The following is a 22558-nucleotide window of genomic DNA, read 5'->3' on the forward strand; positions in this document are numbered from 1 at the left end:
ATCTTACAACTTATTCTGTGAATGCATATACTTACCAAGTTACTTGGTGTTAGTATAACTTTTACCATGAACTTGGAAGAAATTAAATTTTAAATGTCAATTTACCATGAACTTGGAAGAAATTAAATTTTAAATATCAATTAAATTTACCCAAGAGATGTGATAGGATGAATGAGATCTCTCCATCCTTAACCAGATGTCTCAAATTCAAGTTGGAGAATAAAAAAATTCCTACTAGGAAATAGTTTTCTCTTAAATGAGCCCCACGCAACACAATTATAGATTAATCGAGCCAATAAGTTCCGACTGCCAATCTTATTTTAATGCAAGCCCTTCTACCAGATTATTATCGAACTGGGTTCCTTTTGCAATTGCTTTCCACAATAATTATGTAAATCTTTAGAGAATGATTGGTAATTTTTCGATTTTTCGGCTTTTTACACATGGTTTTCATTCTCTCACAACAATGCGCGGGTTATTGTGTCTTTTTATACCCGTAATGTACTGTTGATCTATTGTAATGTTGATCAAGTCATCTAATCATTAGACATGTATTATGTTATTTTTTCAATATATTATATATTCATATTTAAATATTTCTTTGCTGATACTTGTATTATTGGATCCTACGTAGATTATTGCAAATTTTAGGTTCTTGCATTATTATCTCTCGCAAATCTCCATTTGTTTAAAATTTGCCGGTATTTACTAAGGAGGAAAGGGGGAAAAACCGATGAGGTTCAATTTCGGCCAAATGGTATAATAGTAAAAATTTACTAGCATCTGGTAGCATTCTTACCACATCGAAAGCTAACAAAACACAGAAGGGAGAGAACTAGAATAAAAGCGGCAGGCCGAGCGAAAAATAATTCATACCTTTCGCGGCCTTTTAGCTAATATCTGATACGTGAGTCATCAACTCATACAATATTAATTCAGTTTTTTAAGGGACAGTTAAGGTAGCTTGCTATCTTGGCTCCCATGCGTTGCACTATTGCAAGGGCCTGGCGCACCTTGCCAAATCTAGTACAGTTTTTTGTGTGCCTTGATTTATATTGTTTAATTCGTATGTAATTTTGTACTTTTGTTATACAAAAAAATGTTACGAAATACTTGGCAAAGACTCTTAATTTTAAACATTAGAGTATACTAATTTATTATAATCAATTAGTAACAAGTTGGTTAACCGTATTTTGAAACAAAGACATATTTAAAAAGGTTAGTGTAGACTAATTTAAATAGAATTCGTGGATTTATGGACTGCCTTCACAATCTCTATAGAGAATAAAATACACTAGAATATTATTCTCTTTTCACATTATTACATTTTATTTTCATAAGAGGAACAATATGACATATTTATTAAAATAGTTTGCCGCTAACATTTTTTTAAGGATAAAACATCTTGAAACCGAATTAAAACAGGGAGAAAATTTATCGCACTTAGGATATTTGTTTGATCGGCCTATAATTTGGATGAAATTGCAAAATCTTATTGTTTTTAAAATTCTGAAGATGTAAATGTCACAAAAGAGTGTTTTTCTGACTTCATTGATTGATTAATCCCACATCGTCAAATACCAACTGGGAATGAGCAAAATGCTGCACAATAAAATATGGGTTGGGCTGACAGAGAAACATACTTACCTGGACGGGGTCAATGAGCAATCAATAAGGCTCATGGCCTAGGCTTGTGACATCCATTGCACTTTGGAGAGGTGCTAGTCTAAAGTCGGCCCAAGTGGTCGAGCCTACGTCATAATTTGTGGCAGTGGGGGCCTGCGTTCGCGCGGCCCCTACCCATTACTCAGTCCAAACTCTTGGGTCTATAGTCCAGTTTCAGCTTGAGGTTTGCCCAAGCGAACACTATTTTTCTGGTCTCCACTGAAATCCCAGTGTATGTCCTTTGTTATTTAGAGGTTTGGATCTTGCAATTACATCAAATACAATAGGAGTTTGTCATTATGCTCCTTTTATTACACACATTTAACAACTCCTCACATAACAGTACATAGGAATCTAGGCTCTAATTGAGAAGATTCTTGCTTAATCAACACGAGCAACTTGTTATTACCCATTAAACTTATATTGTTAAATTGTATACCAACTCAAAGAAGGGTTCCCATCACTTTTGTTTAATTATTTTAGCCCCGTACTGCCTCTCTATTTAATGCCTTTGTAAGTGGATCTGCCAAATTCTTGTTTGATCTCACATACACTATAGTTATAGTTCCATTTGTAACTAATTCTCTTATATAAGCATGGCTTAAGCTTATATGTCTTGATTTCCCGTTATATATTTTATTGTGAGCTACACACATAGTAGTCTCACTATCAAAAAATATTGAAATGGCTGGCATAGGTTGTGGCCACAACTTTATATCTAGTAACATATTTCTTAGCCATTCCGCTTCTTTTCCAGCAGCTGCTAATAAAATAAATTCGGATTCCATAGTAGAATGAGAAATGCAAGTTTGTTTCTTGGATGCCCAACAAATGGCGCCCCCCCACCCCCCCAAGATAAATATTCAACTTGAGTATTACTTGGATTGCTTGTAAACCTTGAAAGTTTACTAACGACAAATACTATATCAGGACACTGAGCCAACCTTTTAGATTGAATAAAGTTACTAAGCTAGTCACCTCACCTCTCTTTCTTACACGCCCTTATTAGTAGTAGCCTAGTGCATAGCATAGCATACATCAAATTGCCAATTGCATTGAGCCATTATTCTTTCAGTATTTTCAGTTAGTTTAATACTTGAATCATATGGAGTTTTAGACTCCACTATGCCCAGATGATTGAAATTGTAAGAATCTTATCAATGTAATGAGTTTGTGAGAAAGTCACTCTCTTATCACTTCTTTGAATTTTGATACCTAAGATAGTATCTACTTCATTCAAATCTTTCATTTTAAAGACTGAAGTTAGATACTTCTTAGTTTCAGAAATTCCAAGCATGTTCGTACCCAAAATCAACATGCCATCTGATAGTAGCAAACCTGTTGTTGTAGGTGAAAGAAATAAAAGTAGACAAAACAAAAGAAAGAAAAATCAAAAAGAGATGAACTTATGATGTAAGCACTTACATCGGCATTCTTATGATGTATGCGCTTACATCGGCATTCGTATGATGTAAGCGCTTACATCGGCATTCCTATGATGTAAGCGCTTACCTCGGCAGGGCATTCAAATGCCTATAAAAGGGGTATGCATTTTCATTTGCAAATCATCCATCAACTTCTTTCTCTCTTCAATTAATAAAAAGCTATTCTTTGTGTGGCCGTGGAGTAGGTAAAATTGCCGAACCACGTAAATATTGTCTTGTCTTGTCTTGTGCAATTTATTGCTTTTCTCTTTCAAATATTTTTCCCTTCTATTAGCCTGACACGTTTTCTAACAACTGGTATCAGAGCACAGACAGTGTAATTCTGGTAGAAAAGTACGTTATCGGTGCAGGTATTATTCAGAAGAATAGTGCGACATTATTGATCATCGTTACTATTCACATGCACTATTCACATAAATTATTTTTGTGAAAAATGGCATCGAAAGAAGGGAAGGTTAATATTGACAAGTTCAATGGTAAAGATTTTGGATTCTGAAAAATGTAAATAGAGGATTATTTATACCAGAAAAAATTACACGTAAAACCAGAGAATATGGCCAAAGCGGATTGGGATCTATTAGATCGCCAAGCTCTTCATGCAAATCGTTTGACGCTAACACAAAATGTGGCGTTTAACATCATTAACGAGAAGACCACTGTATGCCTGATGAAGGCGTTATCAAATATGTTCGAGAAGCCATCTACTTCAAATAAAGTCTATTTGATGCGTCGATTGTTCAACTTAAAGATGACAGAAGGTGGATATGTCACAGAACATATCAATGAGTTTAATGTAATATTAACTCGGTTGAGTTCTGTCAATATAATATTCGATGACGAAGTCAAGGCATTGATTCTACAATCATCTCTACGAGAGTGTTGGTCTGCAACAGTAACTGCAGTTAGCAGTTCATCGGGAAGTACCAAACTCAAATTGGATAATATTAGGGACTTGGTTCTAAGTGAAGATATTCGCTAGAGAAAATCAAGTGATTCTCCAGGATCTGCTTTGAATACCGAAAGCAGGGGGAGAAACAGCCAAAGAGGACAAAGTCATGGTCGTGGCAGATTAAAGTCAAGGAGAAGAGGGCAATTCAAAAATTGCAAAGACATTATGTGTTGGAATTGCGATAAAAAAGGTCACTACAGTAGTCAGTGATGATAATTCAGCAAATGCAATTGCTGAACAAGTCAGTGATGTACTAATTTGTTGTACATGCAGTCCAGTCGAATCTTGAATTCTCGACTCAAGTGCATCCTTTCACTCTACATCATGCAAAGAATTATTGCATAATTATATTGCTGGAAAATTTGGGAAGGTTTATCTAGCAGACGGCGAATCTCTAGATATTGTCAGGAAATGTGAAGTTCATATAAAGGCTTCACAAGGCACGCTATGGAAATTGCAAAATGTCCGACATGTTCATGGCCTTAAGAAAAATCTGATGTCTATGGGTCAGATTGACAGTGAAGGATATACAACAACATTCGGTTACAGATCGTAGAAGATAACCAAAGGAAATTTGGTTGTGGCACGAGGCTTTAAGAAGGGAACACTGTATGCAACTGCAATACAAAGAGATACTATAGCAATAGTTGATCATGGCCGTGATACAACATTGTGACACTGAAGGCTCTGGCATATGAGTGAGAAGGGAATAAAGTTATTGGCATCTAAAGAAAAGTTGCCAAACCTAAAGCATGTTGAATTAGGTTTGTGCGAAGATTGCATTTACGGGAAACAAAAGAGAGTTAGTTTCTCAAAGGTGGGAAGGACGCCAAAGAAAGAGAAGCTGGAACTAGTGCATACAGATGTGTGGGGACCAGCACTTGTAACTTCTCTGGGAGGCTCACGCTATTATGTCACCTTCATTGATGATTCCATAAGAAAGGTATGAATTTATTTTCTGAAAAATAAATCTCATGTGTTTGTTACCTTTAAAAGATGGAAAGCTAAAGTTGAAAATCAGAGAAGTCTAAAGTTAAAATGTCTGAAGTCTGACAATGGAGGAGAGTATGATAGTCAAGAGTTTAAAGCATTCTTCTCTGAGAATGGGATCAGAATGATCTAGACAGTTCCTGGAACACCGGAACAAAATGGCGTTGCTGAGAGGATGAACAGAACCCTGAATGAACAAGCCAGAAGTATGAGAATACATTCTGGATTGCCGAAGTATTTTTGGGCTGAGGCTGTTAACACGGAATCTTACCTCATAAATATGGGACCCTCTGTACCGCTGGATTTTGAAATTCCTGAAGAGGTATGGACAGGAAAGGAGGTAACTCTCTCACATCTGAAAATTTTTGGTTGTGTTGCTTATGTGCATGTAAACTCTAATGATAGAGATAAGCTTGATCCTAAGGCTAAGAAATGTTTCTTTATTGGCTATGGTGATGATAATTTTGGTTATCGATTTTGGGATGATCATAATAGAAAGATCCTAAGACACATGAATGTCACATTTAATGAAAATGTGATGTACAAAGACAAGCTTGAAATAGAACCAACCAGCACGAGAAGACAGACATCTGAAACAATTGAGTTAGAAAAAATCTCAGAAAATAAAGTGGCTAGAGAGACTAAAACTAGTTTTGAAATTGAAGATGCCGAACCAGAAGCCGAATCTGGATCAGAATCAGAACCAGAATCAGAGATAGAAATAGATGGAGAACCAGATCTGGAGTGAGGACTTGAATCAAATTCGGGATCAGTTAATCCTGAACCTACATTAAGGAGATCTGAAAGAGTCACGAATGCTCCAGATAGGTTAACTCTCTCTCTCCACTATTTACTTCTGACTGATGCTGGAGAACCAGAGTATTTTGTTGAAGCAATGCAGGTGATAAGCTCTGATAAGTGGAAGCTAGCCATGAAAGAAGAGATTAATTCTCTTCAAAAGAATAAATCATGGATACTTACAGAGTTACCAAAAGGAAAGAAAGCATTGCAAAAAAAGTGGGTGTACAAGGTCAAGGAAGAGCATGGTGGTAAGAAGAGATACAAAGCACGATTAATAGTAAAAGGCTTTCAGCAGAAGGAAGGGATTGACTACACCGAGATCTTCTCTCCTGTAGTCAAATTAACTACTATCAGGTTGGTGGTAAGTATCGTAGCTGCAAAAAATTTGCATTTGGAGCAGCTAGATGTTAAAATTGCTTTCTTGCATTGTGACCTTGAAGAATACATCTACATAAAGCAACCTAAAGGTTTTTAAGTTTCTGGTAAAGAAAACCTTGTGTGTAAGTTGCAGAAGAGTTTATATGGTTTGAAACAAGCACCCCAATAATTGTACAAGAAATTTGATGGATTCATGCATAATAATGATTTCACACGATATGAGATGGACCGTTGCTGTTATATCAAAATCTTGATAAATCCTATATCATTTTACTATTGTACGTTGATGATATGCTAATTGCAGGATTTAGCATAAATGAGATCAACAGGGTTAAGCAGCAACTGGCGGAGGAGTTTGAAATGAAAGACTTAGGACCAGCTAAGCAAATGCTTAGGATGAGGATTAGTAAAAACAGGTCTGAAGGAACCTTAAAATTGTCTCAAGAAAAGTACATACAAAAGGTACTAAGCAGGTTCAGTCTTCATGATGCAAAGACCAGAAGCACTCCACTCGGAAGCCATCTTAATCTGTCGAAGGACCAATCACCTAAGACAAATGAAGAAAGGAAGTACATGTCCAAAGTTCCATATGCTTTAGCAGTAGGAAGCTTTATGTATGTTATGGTTTGCACTAGACCTGACATAGCCCATGCAGTTGGAGTTGTCAGTAGACACATGTCAAATCCAGAAAATGAGCATTGGGAAGGTGTAAAATGGATATTGCGATATCTCAAAGGCACCTCAGGTATAACACTTTGTTTTAAAAGGAGCAATATTATCTTACAAGGTTTTGCTGATGCAAATTTAGGCGGCGATCTGGATAGTCGAAAAAGTACCACAGGCTACGTGTTCACCTTAGGTGGTACTGTTGTGAGCTGGATGTCCAGACTTCAGAAAAGTGTTGCTCTATCTACCACTGAAGCAGAGTACATGGCAATCTCAGAAGCTAGAAAAGAGATGATTTGGCTTAAGAATTTTCTTAAAGAGCTAGGTAAAGAGCAGGAAAATTGTGAGCTTTTCAGCGATAGCCAGAGTGCAATTCATCTTGCCAAGAATCCAGTGTTTCATGCAAGATCGAAGCATATACAGTTAAGGTATCATCATATCCGAGAGTTGATAAGTGAAGAAACTATTTCCCTGTAGAAGATACCAAGATCAAAGAACCCGTCAGACATGTTGACCAAAGTTGTCGATGTTGACAAACTGAGGCTGTGCACTGCCTCAGTTAGCCTTCAAGACTGATAGCATGAAGGCGCCACCAGAGAATAGCAAATCTTTTTTTTAATTTCTTTCTTGATGTAACATAGGTTTGAGGATAAACGTATGATGTAAGCGCTTACATTGACATTCTTATAATGTAAGTGCTTACATCAGCATTCCTATGATGTAAGCGCTTACCTAGGTAGGGCATTCAAATGCCTATAAAAGGGGTATGCATTTTCATTTGCAAATCATCCCTCAACTTCTTCTTTCTCTCTTTAATTAATAAAGATCTATTCTTTGTGTGGCTGTGGAGTAGGCAAAATTGCCAAACCACGTAAATTTTGTCTTGTCTTTCTTGTATAATTTATTGCTTTTCTCTTTTAAATATTTTTCCCTTCTATTAGCCTGGTACGTTTTCCAACATCGTCGACATAAAGATAATTAACAACTCCATAATCTACTGTAAACTTAGAGTAAATACATTTGTCTGCCTGATTATGTACGAAACCATTTGATAATATTATACTATCAAGCTTTTCATGCCACTATTTTGGTGCTTGTTTCAAGCCATAGAGAGACTTTATAAGCTTACAAACTTTATGTTCATTACCAGGAAGAACAAATCATTCAGGTTGTTTTATATAAATTTTTTCACTTAAATTTTCATTTAAGAAAGCAGTTCTAACATCCATTTGATGTACATATAGATCATATATTGACAAAAATACTCTAATAGATGTTATTCTTGCAACTGGAGCATATGTATCAAAGTAGTCAACGCCTTCCTTTTGCGTGAAGCCTTTTGCAACTAGTCTTGCTTTGAAGCTTTTTATAGAACCGTCTATATTATATTTTCTCATGAATATCCATTTACAACCTATAGGTTTAGATCCAGCAGGCAAATAAACTAAAATCCAAGTGTTGTTGGACATTATTGAGTCCATTTCATCATTGATCGCCTCTTTCCAACAATCAACATCTCTTGAAGATATGGCTTCTTTGTATGTTCTAAGATATTCTTCTATACTAAACAAAATAGGTATCTAATTACATACTTTAGTTCTATCTCCCTCCACTAGAAAAACTATAGATTCCGAAGATATAAAATTCGGATCAAGAGTTTTTTCTTTTCTAACTCTTTGGCTTCTTCTAGGCTCTAATTGAACATTGTCACTTTTCCTTTTATTTAAAAACATTTTAAAATGCGACATCTTTGTGTATCATGACTACTTTGACCTTGTGCAATCAACTGCTCATCAACAATATCATTAATGAATCAATTTTCTAAAAATTCAACATGAATAGATTCTACAACAACATTAGATTCTAGATCAAGCAATCTATATGCTTTCGAATTTTGTGCATATCCAACAAAAATAATTTTTATTCCTCTAGGTCCCAATTTTGTTCTTTGATGATCAGGAACTCTATAAAAGTATATACACCACCACACTTTAAAATAATACTATATGTTAGATTTTCTACCATTCCAAAGTTCATAAGGTAAAATATGAACACTTTTTGAAGGCATTCTATTTAATATATGACAAGCCGTAAGTAGTTCTTCACACCACAGATTGTGTGGTAAATGTGCATTTAATAACATAGAATTAACCATGTCTACTAAAGTCCTATTTTTTCTTTCCGCCAATCCATTTTGTTGTAGTGTATAATGTGCACTCTTTGACGTATTATTCCATGCTCTTCATAGAAATTACTAAATTCAGTAGGAAAGTATTCTCCTCCTTTATCACTTCGAATAATTTTATTTTCCTACTCTTTTGATTTTCCACAACTGGCTTATATTCCTTAAACTTTTGAAATGCTTCATCTTTTGTTCTAAGTAGATAAACATGTACGAATCTAGAGAAATCATCTATAAAAGTGATGAAGTATCTTTTACATCCTCTAGTTAATTCTCCATTTAATTGACATAAGTTAGAATGCACTAAATGTAATAATTCTATAAATCTTTCAACTTTATGAAATGGTTTCTTAGTCATTTTCGCTTGTAAACATATTTCACACTTTCTTCCATGTTCAGTTTTGTAAGTGATATGACCATTTTTGGACATATAATTTAAAGAACCAAAATTTAAATGGCCTAATCTAGCATGCCATAAATTAGAATCAGACACAACGGTATAAGCAGAAGCACAGTTTATTGCATTAACACTTAGTTTGAATATGCCTTCACAATGGTACCCATTTCCTACAAACAGACCACTCTTAAACACAATTACATGATCAGACTCAATTACATTTTTGAAACCTCTCTTAGAAAGTAAACTAGCAAAAATCAAGTTCTTCATAATTTAAGGAACATGGAACACGTTCAGAAGAGTCACCTTTTGTCTAGATGTAAAGTTGATTTCAACTGTTCCTTTTCCTGCAACTTCGGCTATAACATGGTTGCTCATCAGCACCTTTTCAGAATCTTTAACTTCCGAATAAGTTTTGAACATATTCTTGTAGTGATAGACATGAATTGTTGCACCAGAATCCAACCACCAGCCTTGATTCTTTGTGGTTGTTGCAGCCATGTTCAACTCTTTAACCATCTCAGTTGGTATAGTAGAAATCATAGCCACCATCCCTTGTGAAAAACTTTCTACTGTGTTTACCTTCTCTGAATTTCTTGAATTTCCAACATTTCCTAAATGAAAATTTATTCCTGCTTTCTTAAACTTGCAGTCTCGAATCTTATGGCCTTTCTTTCCACAATAATAACAATTCATATTGTTTCTCTTTTTATTAAGAGACTTCTTTGAAACTTTCAGATTTTTATTTTCGTTTCCCGACTTATTCTGACTAACAATATTAATGTGATGACCCGACATGTCATATTTAAATTTAATAACTAATTTTGTATTCTAAGACCTTAAAAAATACTATTTATCATTCCTCGACTTGCGTGCACAGTTTGTAAAATTTTCCAGAAAGTTTTCAGGTAAAAAATGGATTAAATGTGAATTAGAGCTTTAAAACTCAACTGAGTTGACTTTGGTCAATATTTTGAGCAAACGGACTCGGATTAGTATTTTGATAGTTCCAGTAGGTTAGTATCGTGATTTAGGACTTAGACGTATGTCCGGAATCAAATTCCGAGTTCCCTAGCCCGAGATATGGAATTTTGATGAAAAATTAAAAGTTTAAGTTCAAATAGTGACCGGATGCTAAATTATGTGCAAACGACCCCGGAATAGAATTTTGATGATTTCAACAGCTCCGTATGATTATTTTGGACTTAGGATCATGATCGAAATTTTATTTGGAAATTTGTAGTGGAATTAGGCTTGAAATGCCAAAAGTTGATTTTTTTGGGAAGTTTGACCGAGGGGTTGACTTTTTGATATCGAGGTTGGAATCTGATTCTGGAAATTGGAATAGGTCTGTTATGTTATTTATGACTTGTGTGCAAAATTTGAAGTCATTCTGAATTGATTTGATGTGTTTCGGCACAAGATATAAAATTTGAAAGTTCAAAGTTCATAGATTTTGATTTGAGGTGCGATTCGTCGTTTTGATATTGGTTGATGTGGTTTGAAGCCTCGACTAAGTTCGTATGGTATTTTGGGATATGTTGGAATAACTGGTTAAGGTCCCGAGGGTCTCGGGTGGATTTCGGAAGGTAAACAGAATGGATTTCGGACAAAGAGTGCTGGAAATTTCTATTGCAGAAATTTTGCCAGAAATTTCTGGTGCGTGGAGCCAACTTTGGAAGCTTATTTCTCGCATTTCATAAGGAATCAGAAAGTTTTAAAACATAAAAGTTGTAGTCGTTTGATTCTAATTTCCAGAAAGTTAAACCATTTATCATTTGGACATTTGTACATAAAGTTATGATCGATTGAAGGAAGGCTGGTAGAGCATTTTCTGGTGGACTTTTAGTGACGTAAAATAGACTTTTAGTGACGGAAAGTGGACTTTTAGTGACGGATGGGCAGAAACTTAAGGACCAAAAATGGTCATTTCCTTCATTTCGTTTTGGATTTTTGGAGCACGGTTCTTGGGCGATTTTTCGGCGATTTTCACGGGAAAACATTGGGGTAATTGTTCCTTATCCTATATTATTTATATTTCATAATTCCATACTCATTTACATCATGAATCCGTGAATTTATGGAAGAAAAATCAAGATTTTTGCAAAATCTTTCAAAAACGAAAATTTAAGATTTGGAGGTCGAGTTGTTATCGGAATTTGATAAAATTGGTATGGGTGGACTCATAATTGAATGGATTGTCGGATTTTGTAAGTTTCGCCGGATTCCGATATGTGGGCCCCACGGGCAAACTTTGAGCTAATTTTGGATTTTATTGAAAAATGTAATATTTTCTTATGAAATTGATTACTATAATTTTTGTTGACTGTATCGAATTAATTATGACTAGATACGAGTCGATCGGAGTCGTAAAAATTGAGGAAAAGGCATAATACTTGGTTAAATTAGAGCAAGTCGAGGTAAGTGACTTGTTTAACCTTATGTCGGGGAAATTCCCCTAGGATTGGTAATTGTAATGTGTGAAAAGTCGTGTACACGTGGTGACGAGTGTGTACACGGGCTAAATGTGAAAGATTATGTTTTAAATTGTGTAGATCACTGTTGCGCATCAATTAAATTATTTCATTTTATTATATTCTTCATTATTGATTTAATGTTTATATTTTTAAATTTGCTTGACCTTTTCCTGCTAATTATTTTATCTGTTTAGTTGGAACTTGGTTTTTTTTATTCTGTGCATTATTTGAAGGTTGGTTTTCTTTAAATTAAATATAATTAATATGAAGTATTTGATATTTTTAAACTTGATATTGAAGCAATGTATTGAAGATTTTGAAATATTATTTTTCTGAATTATTTACTCCTGAATATTTTTGTAAGATATTCGTATTCATTGTGATGGAGCAGTGAGCTCTTTATTGTGAAAAAATATTATTGTTGAATTATTTTGACATGAGCCGTGAGCTCTTTATTGTGAAAAAATATTATTGATGATTTATTTTGGCATGAGCCGTGAGCTCTTTATTGTGAAAAAATATTGCTGTTGAATTATTTTGGCAAGTTAAATTATTTGAGCACTTGAGGTGCAAATTGTGATATATTGTGATATTGATACACATGCGGTGGTATAAGGTCTGGGTATTGAAACGTATGCGGTGAGATATGGGTGGCTTGATACGCGTGGCTAGTAGGGGGAACTACTAGAAGTTATACGGTGTGATAAGGATGGCTAAAATGCGGGATGCTATTTCAGGAAAAATATTTTCTTTCAAATAAATTGTGAAGGCTCCCGCGGTGAGATAAGGAAATGAGATATTGTGAATTTGTTTATGATTTGGGACTACGAGGCGGTACCTCGAGAGTACCCTTGTTGATATTGATTTATGGCCGCAGTTGCCTTTGATTATTGTTGTGATTTTCTTAAAGTTGAAAAGAATTCTGTTTTGTTTCCACGAGGTATTTATTTGCCATTATTTGATGTAATTAAATGTGACATACTACTTGATTCATTTCCATTATCATTTTATCTTATAATATTGTTTAAATATTTTATCATGCCATTATTTATTCTCCAGTAGGGCCTGACCTGACCTCGTCACTACTCTACCGAGGTTAGGCTTGGCACTTACTGGGTACCGCTGTGGTGTACTCATACTACGCTTCTGCATATCTTTTTGTGCAGATCCAGGTACATCTTATCAGACCACGCATCAGTAAACTAGTTGTACGAGGAGATTTCGAGGTATATATGCCAGCGTCCGCAGACTCCGGAGTCCTCTTCTATCTTACTATGTTATCTTCCTTATTTGCTTTAGATTCTGATGTATAGAGACATAGAGAATAAATTCTAAGAAACTTGTGACTTATTTCTACCGGGTTTTGGGAGTTGAAATTGTTTGAATTGTAGTTTATTTATTTCAGATATTTATTATTATTGTGCATTGATAGGCTTACCTAGTCTTAGAGACTATGTGCCATCACGACATCCTACAGAGGGAATTTGGGGTCATGACAATTAACCGTAGAACTAGAGGCGTGAACAATTTCATCACGAGCACGAGTCTCACTTTCAATTTGAAGATTAGTTCGAAATTGTTCTATAGTTAATTTGTCAGTAGAATGCAGAATTTTCTTTTTGTAGTTATTCTAGGAAGAAGGCAATTTCGAGAGAATCAGACCTATTTGAAGTGCATCAGGAATTTTCACTTCAAGATCACTTAGTTTTGAAACTAAGATTTGTAACTCATGTATCTGATCCATTATAGGCTTTTGTATCTACCATCTTAAATTCGAAATACTGCAAAGATAAGAATTTATCGATACCTTGTTTCTCATTTTCATATGCAGTCTGCAAACGCCGTCCAGATTTCCCTTGGAGATTTTAGATTGGAGTAAAAATAATATAATCGATTAGTCAAAGTATTCAGAATATGACCTCGGCAAAGCAATTCATCTTCTTCTCGTTTCTTCCTCTCTGATTTGATCGCATCAGTATCCTCCGGGGTAGGTTTTGGTAGTGCAGCCAACAATGGATCAAGGACATAAAAGATTTTCAGCGCAGTGAGTAAGAAGATCATCTTGTCTTTCCAACGACTGAAGTTTGATCCATCAAAGCGATCCAATTTGATTAAGTCTTTCAGATTCTCAACAGTAGCCAATAATTTCTCCATTGCAGAAATAACTCGTGAAAATTGTTAGAAAAAAATAGGTAAGTAACAGAGGACTAAAAAAGCTTTGAGGCGTAAAAGATTACTCTCTTTCAAGAATTATTGCCTGTATATACTTTAGGGATTACAAGCAATTCTCTATAAGGATACAACAGAGCTTGAAACATACGTGTAGATTGAATTCACTACTTCTGGATGTCTTCTATATTTATAGATAAGAAAAGGAGACTTTTTCAGAAGTTGCCCCTTTTCATGAATAGCCACAACTTTTCTGTTAATTCAAAATTTAAATTTTAAATTCAAATTTTAAATAACAAAAAGCTGTTCCAAAATAAAATACGAAAATAAAATCAAAGCCAACTAAATGGCTTATGGCCATCGATGTGGGACTCCCACATATTTACAAAGCCTTCGATGTGGGACTTCCACATATTTACAAACTACTCTAACAGCTCCGAGATCCCGTTCAAGTTATTCTTTTAATATATGCACATATAAACCTTTCATTTTGGATACTAGTATTGTTGGGGACCCTTACTTGGTTGGGTATCTCTGGCATAACTCCATTTGTTTAAGTTTGCCAGCATTTATTATTATTAAAAATAAACCCATGAGGTTCAATATCGGCTAAATGGTAGAACAAATCTTCAAATCATAATCCTTTTTTTGGCTGATATTTCATCTTTGTCCATTAGTTAAATGTGAAATTTGTAAACTTAGCATAAGGTGAGAAAAATGAGTTAGTACTCTAGTTTTTCCCTGTTGTGTCTTCAGGCTCGAAAATGGGCATATGCAACATAAAATTCTCCAATCTGCAGGAAATCCACATCGAAAGCTAACACAAACCAGAAAGGAGAGAACTGATATAAAATATGCAGGTCGTAAACGATTCAAAGCATACCTTTTTCGGCCTTTTGGCTAAGATCAAGTGTAGTATCTGTTCTTATCAGTTTAATATCTGATATGTGAGTCATCGACTTACACGATATTAACTCAATTTTTTAAGGGGGAGAGTTCGTTAAGATAGCTTGCTATCTGGGCTCTCAAGCGTTGTCCATGCGTTGCACTATTGCAAAGGCCTGGCGCACCCTGCCAAATCTAGTACAGTTTTTTATGTGCCTTGATTTAACTTGCATTAAGTATTCACAAGCTGTCTGTTTAAGGAAATTAGTTTTTCTCTTTCGACCTTTTTATAATTTGATCTGAGCGTTAAATCTTTTATGTTATGAATAGCATAAATGAGGTTTTCTTCTCCTTTCTACAATTCTGTTGACTTGTTAAGTTTTCATTTTTGTTTATTTTTAAAATGTTGTCGTTGATTTGGTATTGTTCAATATAAAATTGAAACATTTTGAAACCGAATATTGATTTTTCCTACAAATTGTGATACTCTTATTTTATGAAGGTATATAATTACAAGTTACTTGGTTTTACTATAATTTTGACAATGGACTTGGCAGAGTATTAAATTTTAAATGTCAACAACATTATCCTGCTATCGTGCTCTACAATTTAATTGTTTTGGGTGCAATCCAAAGTACTTATTTTAATCAAGATATATGGTAGGATGGATGAGATCTCTCCACCTTTAACCAGAGATTTCCGACTCAGGCCTTGAGAATTGAGAGATTCTAGTAGGGAATGATTTCCCTGTAAATAAGCCCTACGCAACACAATTGTCCCCAGAGAAAGTGGTTGTTGTTGAATCAGCTGTGAAATACGTTCTTGCTCACAAATCTGTTGTTCTAGCACAGACTAAGCTATCTCCGAGAAAATAGGGGTTCCGAACGGGAGAAGAATAAGGCAGGTTGTCCGTTGACTAGTTTGTAATTTTTTCTAGGGCTATTTATTCTAAATTTCCCCTCCTCGCCTAGAATAGAAGGATAAGATAAAAGGCAGATTAAGCTGTGGATTAAATGAGCCAATGAGTTCCGACAGCCGAATGGTTAAACCAAAAAAGATCTTATTTTAATGCAAGTCGTTCTACCAGATTATTATCGAATTGGGTTCCTTTTGTAATTGCTTTCCACCACAATAAAGTAAAATCTTTAGACAATGATTGGTGATTTTTCGATACCGTTCATGGTATTCTTATTTTAATTTTTAACTGTTACGATTAAATTATTTGATTTGATGTAAACATGAAATTGAATAAATATTTACCATGGTAGAACAAACTTTCACATCACAACTCTTATTTTTTTTTTTCTGAAATTGCATCCTTGTCCATTAATTCAACGTGAAAATTATAATACAAAGTGAGAAGAGTTCGTAGTCTCTTCCCCCCCTTGTTGTGTCTTAACTCTTCAGGCAAGAAAAAGGCGCATATATGAAACATAAAATTCTCCAGCCTACAATAATACAACATCGAAAGCTAACAAAATCCAGATAGGACAGAACGCCTACCTTTCTCGGCTTTTGACTAGTTACAATTCATTTTGTAAAATACGTTCTTGCTCACAAATCTGCTGTTCTAGCACAGACCAAGCTATCTCCGAGAAATTATCCGTAAACCTTGATTTGATGTAAATATGAATAAATATTTACTATTGTATGAAATAAAAGCAATTCAGTAAAACGTGAACAAAAAATAGAGATAGAGAGAAGGAAGAGATTTTCTTCTTCAATTATGTGTCTTTTCATATATATTACAAGGCCTTTATATAGGCATGAAAAGTGAATAATCACTATTGTAAAATATGTCATTGAATGTCACGACCCCAATTTTCCATCCGTAGGATGTCGTGATGACACTTAGTCTCTAAGATTAGGTAAGCCTAACAATTTGCGGAATAATTGAATAATAATATGAACTCGAATCTCAATACATGATATATAAATAGAAGCTGCGATTTAAATAATTACAACTCTCAGAATCCGGTAGAAATAAGTCACAAGCTTCTAAGAGAAAGTAGTAAGTGTCTCTATACATCAAAGTGTAAGGAGAATAAGGGAAACAACATAATAAGGATAGAGGGGGACTCTGAGGTCTGGGAACGTTGGCAGATATACCTTGAAGTCTCCACGTACAGTCTAGCTCACTAGTATCTCGCTTGGTAGGAAGAACCTGGATTTGCACAAAAAGATGTCTAGAAGTGTAGTATGAGTACACCACAACGGTACCCAATAAGTGCCAAGCCTAACCTAGGTAGAGTAGTAACGAGGTCAGGTCAGGGCCCTACTGGTTTAAAAGATAAGCAAGGTAGAAGATATAATCATATTTTGAAATGACTGAGAATTTAAACAACGAGAAACTTCAGAAAATAACAGCACAACAAATAGAGGTAAACAACAGGGGCGCTCCCGAGGTATCTCCTCGTAGTCCCAAATGTAAATATGCACGACAGGGGGATCTCCCGAGGTACCGTCTCGTAGTCCCAAAGGTAAATATGTAAACAGGAAAATCTCCCGAAGTACCGCCTCGTAGTCCCAAAAGTAAATATGCATGACAGGGGGATCTCCCGAGGTACCGCCTCGTAGTTCCAAAAGTAAATATGCAAGCAGGGGGATCTGCCGAGGTATTGCCTCGTAGTCCCAAAAGTAAATATGCAACTCATAAATTATGGAATCACGAATTTACGGTAAGGAATCCTATAGTTAAAGACCGAATACAATAGTCAAGGAAATAGGTAATTCAACTAAGCATGTTGCACGAATTTCAAGTAAAGGTTAAGACACGTAGACATGCGATACTAGGCTAAACATGACAGCTACACATGCTAAGGCAACTCAGTAAAGGAATTTTAAAAAACTCTTCTCAACGAGAATCGGAATTTCCACAATTAGCTCGTGTACGCACTCGTCACCTCGCGCACGGGGCTCACATATCACACATTGTTACAACAGTACCAAATCCTAAGGGGTTTCCCCCCTCCCCCCCACATGGTTATACAAGTCACTAACCTCAAATCTCGCTCAATCAATCGATAAGGATGCCTTTCTCTCGATTTTTCGACTCCGAATGGCCCAAATCTAGCCAGAAGCAATTACATATCATGAATACAACTACAAGAAACTAATTTAAATCATAAATCTACGACTTTAGCAAAGAACCAAAAAATCTTTCCAAAAAGTCGATCCGGGCCCACGTCTCGGAATCAGGTAAAAGTCACAAAATACGAACACCCATTCGATATCGAGTTCACCCATACCAAAATTACCAAAATCCGACACCAAGTCGCCACTTAAATCCCCAAATTAAACTCTCCAAATACCTAGCCTCAAACTCTCAAATTTCACCTTAACCACACACAATCTAAGTGAAAAAATCAATGGGGAAACAAGATTATTGATAAATAATGAGTACAAGAGACTTACCCCAAGAAATCCCTCGAAAATGCTCTCAAAAGTCGCCAAGACCCGAGCTCAAAATGTTTAAAATGAAGCAAAATCGCGAACCCTTGTATTTAAGTGTTCTGTCCAGCACTTCCGCTTCTGCGAAAACTTAGCCGCATCTGCGGCGTCGCAGAAGTGACAACTTATCCGCTTCTGCGGTTTCCCTCGCTCTTGCGGTCTCGCTTCTGCGGGCCTCCCAGCCGCTTCTGCGGTCTCAGTTTCCTCGCCAATTTTTGCTTCTGCGGATCAAAGACCGCTTCTGCGGGTGCGCATCTGCGTAAACTCGTCCGCTTCTGCGGAAAGGCCTCCCAAGCACGCGTCCGCTTCTGCGATCACTCTTCCGCAAAAGTGACTCCGCTTCTATGGCCTTCACGTCGCATCTGCGACCACTGGCCATTACCCCCGGCCCCGCACCTGTGCCCAATTGCTCGCTTCTGCTGGCTCGCACATGCGGTCAATCTTGCGCATGTGAGATTACAGCAGAACTGGTGCCTTCAACCATTCTCACAAATCCAAATTTGATCCGTTAACTATCCAGAAATCCACCTGAGGCCCCCGGAACATCAGCCAAACCTACCAACAAGGCCTAAAATATCATAAGAACTTAGTCGAGCCTTTAGATCACCTCAAGCAACACTAAAAATATGAATTGCACATCGATTCAAGCCTAATGAACTCAATTTTTTAAGTAGAAGGTCCTTCGGGGTAGCTTGCTATCCGGATCTTCGCGCGTGGCTTTGATGTTGCACTACAGCCAAAGCCTGGCGCACCCCACCAAATCTAGTCCAGATTTTTATGACCTTCTGACTTGTTAAGTTTTCATTTTTGTTTATATTTTTGTCGTTGATTTGGTATTGTTGAATATAAAATTGAAACGTTTTGAAACGGATATCATAATTCCCTCATCCTTTGAGAAAATTTCATGTTTTACAATTTATGGTTTAAATTGATTTTTCCTACAACTTATTTTGTGAATGCATATACTTACCAAGTTACTTGGTTTTAGTATAACTTTTACAATGGACTTGGAAGAAATTAAAGTTTAAATGGCAATAGCATTAATTATTTAAACGTCAATTAAATTTAACCAAGAGATGTGGTAGGATGGATGAGATCTCTCTACATTTAACTAGAGGTTTCCGATTCCAGCCTTGAGAATGAATTCCTACTCGAGAATGGTTTCCTCTTAAATAAGCCCTAGGCAATATAATTATAGATTAATCGAGCCAATAAGTTCTGACTGCCAATCTTATTTTAAAGCAAGCCCTTCTACCAGATTATTATCGAATTGGGTTCCTTTTGCAATTGCTTTCCACAATAATTATGTAAATCTTTAGAGAATGATTGGTAATTTTTCGATTTTTCAGCTTTTTACACTTATGGTTTTTATTCTCTGACAACAATGCGCGGGTTATTGTGTCTTTTTATACCCGTAATGTACTGTTGATCTATTGTAATGTTGATCAAGTCATCTAATCATTAGACATGTATTATGTTATTTTTTCAATATATTATATATTCATATTTAAATATTTCTTTGCTGATACTTGTATTATTGGATCCTACGTAGATTATTGCAAATTTTAGGTTCTTGCATTATTATCTCTCGCAAATCTCCATTTGTTTAAAATTTGCCGGTATTTATTAAGGAGGAAAAAACCGATGAGGTTCAATTTCGGGCAAATGGTAGAATAGTAAAAATTTACTTGCACCTGGTAGCATTCTTACTATATCATTTATCACGTGTCATGGTTAAAAGATACGTATTCTTATTTTAATTTAATTTTTATTGTTACAATTAAATTACTTGATTTGATGTAAATGTGGATAAAATATTTACCATGGTAGAACAAACTTTCACATCACAACTCTTATTTTTTCCTGAAATTTCATCCTTGTCCATTAATTCAACGTGAAAGTTATAAAGTTTGCATATAAAGTGAGAAGAGTTCGTACTCTCTTTTCCACCCTGTTGTGTCTTAACTCTTAACTCTTCAGGTTTGCATAACTCTTCAGGTTTGCATAAAGTGGATGTTCTCCAGCCTACAATAATACCACATCGAAAGCTAACAAAAAACAGAAGGGAGAGAACTGGTATAAAAGCGGCAGGCCGAGCACAAAATAAAGCATACCTTTCTCGGCCTTTTGGCTAAGATCAAGTGTAGTATTTGTTCTTATCAGTTTAATATCTGATATGTGAGTCATTGACTCATATGATATTAACTCTATTTTTTTTAGGGGGAGGACCCATTAAGGTAGCTTGCTACTTGGGCTCTCAAGCGTCGTTCATGCATTGCACTATTGCAAGAGCCTGGCGCACCCCACCAAATTTAGTCGAAATTTCTTAACGGGCTTTGCTTTATAGTGCTTAATTATTATGTATTTTATACTTTAATTATACAATATTATACAAAAATTTACTGACTCAAAGTAATATACATCATGAAAGTGAAAAAAAAGGAAGGACATATTTATCTTCCAATCATGATCATGTGAAATACTTGGCAAAGACTCTTAATTTTAAACATTAGAGTAAACTAATTTATTATAATCCACTAGTTAACAAGTTGATTAACCGAATTTTGAAACGAAGACATTAAAAAAGGATAGTGTAGACTAATTTAAATAGAATTCGTGGATTTATGGATTGCGTTCACAATCTCTATAGAGAATAAAATACACTAGAATATTATTCTCTTTTCACATTATTACATTTATTTTCATAAGAGGAACAATAGGACATATTTATTAAAATAGTTTGCCGCTAACTTTTTTTAAGGAAAAATACATCTTGAAACCGAATTAAAACAGAGAAAATTTCTTACACTTAGGATATTTGTTTGATCGACCTATAATTTGGATGAAATTGCAAAATCTTATCTATCTATCTATCTATCTATCTTATACTATATTAAAAGCACGAAAACTCTTAGCGAAATGTTGTTCGCCTTTTTTACCCTTTGTAACTACAATTTATGTTGGATAAATTCGTACTTATAATACCAAAAGCTATTTCGAGAAAATCACAATTAAATTGCCCAACAATTTATGTGACTTTATGTTTTAGCATTATATTTTTCTACTGTAATTAGTGTCATTTTAGATTAGGATTCTTTAACTAGAATTGCCGAGCAATTAATGTTAGTCTGGATTTAGTTTCTTTTATCATAATTAAAGCCACTTTTTGGTCTTCTAGAATTCTAAACCAAAAGTAAATAATGAACAACAATTAATGACACTAGGTTTAGTAAACCCAAATTCTACCAATGTGTGTGCCAAGACCTGGTGTCACAAGTACATGAGTATCTAGTAGATTATAGAAAACTCCAAATACTGTCTGAAATGAAATAGACAGAATGTAAATATATGAAGAGACACCGGTAGCTGCAGAACGACTCAGAAAGGCAGCTCACCACTATGCCTCGGGATGACGTGGATATGTAATGATATGTCCTCCACTAGTACCTGTCTCAGATCCTGCACAAAAAGTACAGCAAGTGTAGTATGAGTACGTATACAACGTGTACCCAGTAAGTATCAAGCCTAATCTCGAAGTGGTAGAGACGAGATGGCCGACTTTGACACTCACTATGGGTCAATAATAATAATTAAAATACAACCGGGATATTTAAATCAGCATGGTTTATAAAATTTTAAATAATTTATTTAATTAGCGGAAATAATCAAATTCCTTAAAATGCAACAATTCTCAATATATTAATTAAATTCATTCAATTCAAATAATTTCTAATTTATCAATTAAATATCATTTACAGGAATAACAATTAATTCTTTAACAAGCAAGAATAATAATTCATTAAATTTCAATGATTTTTCAATTAGCTTCGCAAGCTGAAATAAACTATTAAAGTATCGTGTACTTATTATTATTAAGCACGAGTTCTGCTGAGGACGTACGGCCCGATCCAGAGTGTCGTGTACACTGCCGAGGCGTTCGGCCCGCTCCACAAGAAAAGGAGGACATTTTCTTATGTACCTCCGAAAGGAGAGTATTTTTATTATAAGATAAATTTGGGAGGAGAATAATTTCTTTTAATAATTAATTAATTTAAACAGAAAATTAAGTTTATGAGATTTTCATCCTTTAATTAATTTAAACAG

At 35.2% G+C, this 22558-nt stretch overlaps 3 non-coding genes across 3 annotated transcripts; all 3 read left to right on the forward strand.

Annotated features, from left to right (window-relative positions):
* The first annotated feature begins 1639 nt into the window (after positions 1–1639).
* On the forward strand, positions 1640–1800 carry LOC142173040 (U1 spliceosomal RNA). Its single transcript, XR_012702474.1, has one exon. It is a non-coding gene; the product is annotated as a U1 spliceosomal RNA (small nuclear RNA).
* A 13198-nt stretch (positions 1801–14998) lies between these two features.
* LOC142173053 (U2 spliceosomal RNA) lies at positions 14999–15194 on the forward strand. Its single transcript, XR_012702487.1, has one exon. It is a non-coding gene; the product is annotated as a U2 spliceosomal RNA (small nuclear RNA).
* Positions 15195–20564: 5370 nt separating this feature from the next.
* On the forward strand, positions 20565–20761 carry LOC142173047 (U2 spliceosomal RNA). The gene has a single exon (XR_012702481.1). It is a non-coding gene; the product is annotated as a U2 spliceosomal RNA (small nuclear RNA).
* The last annotated feature ends 1797 nt before the right edge of the window (positions 20762–22558 follow it).

The sequence above is a fragment of the Nicotiana tabacum genome, chromosome 18 (assembly GCF_000715075.1).
Source record: "Nicotiana tabacum cultivar K326 chromosome 18, ASM71507v2, whole genome shotgun sequence".
Lineage (NCBI taxonomy): Eukaryota > Viridiplantae > Streptophyta > Magnoliopsida > Solanales > Solanaceae > Nicotiana > Nicotiana tabacum.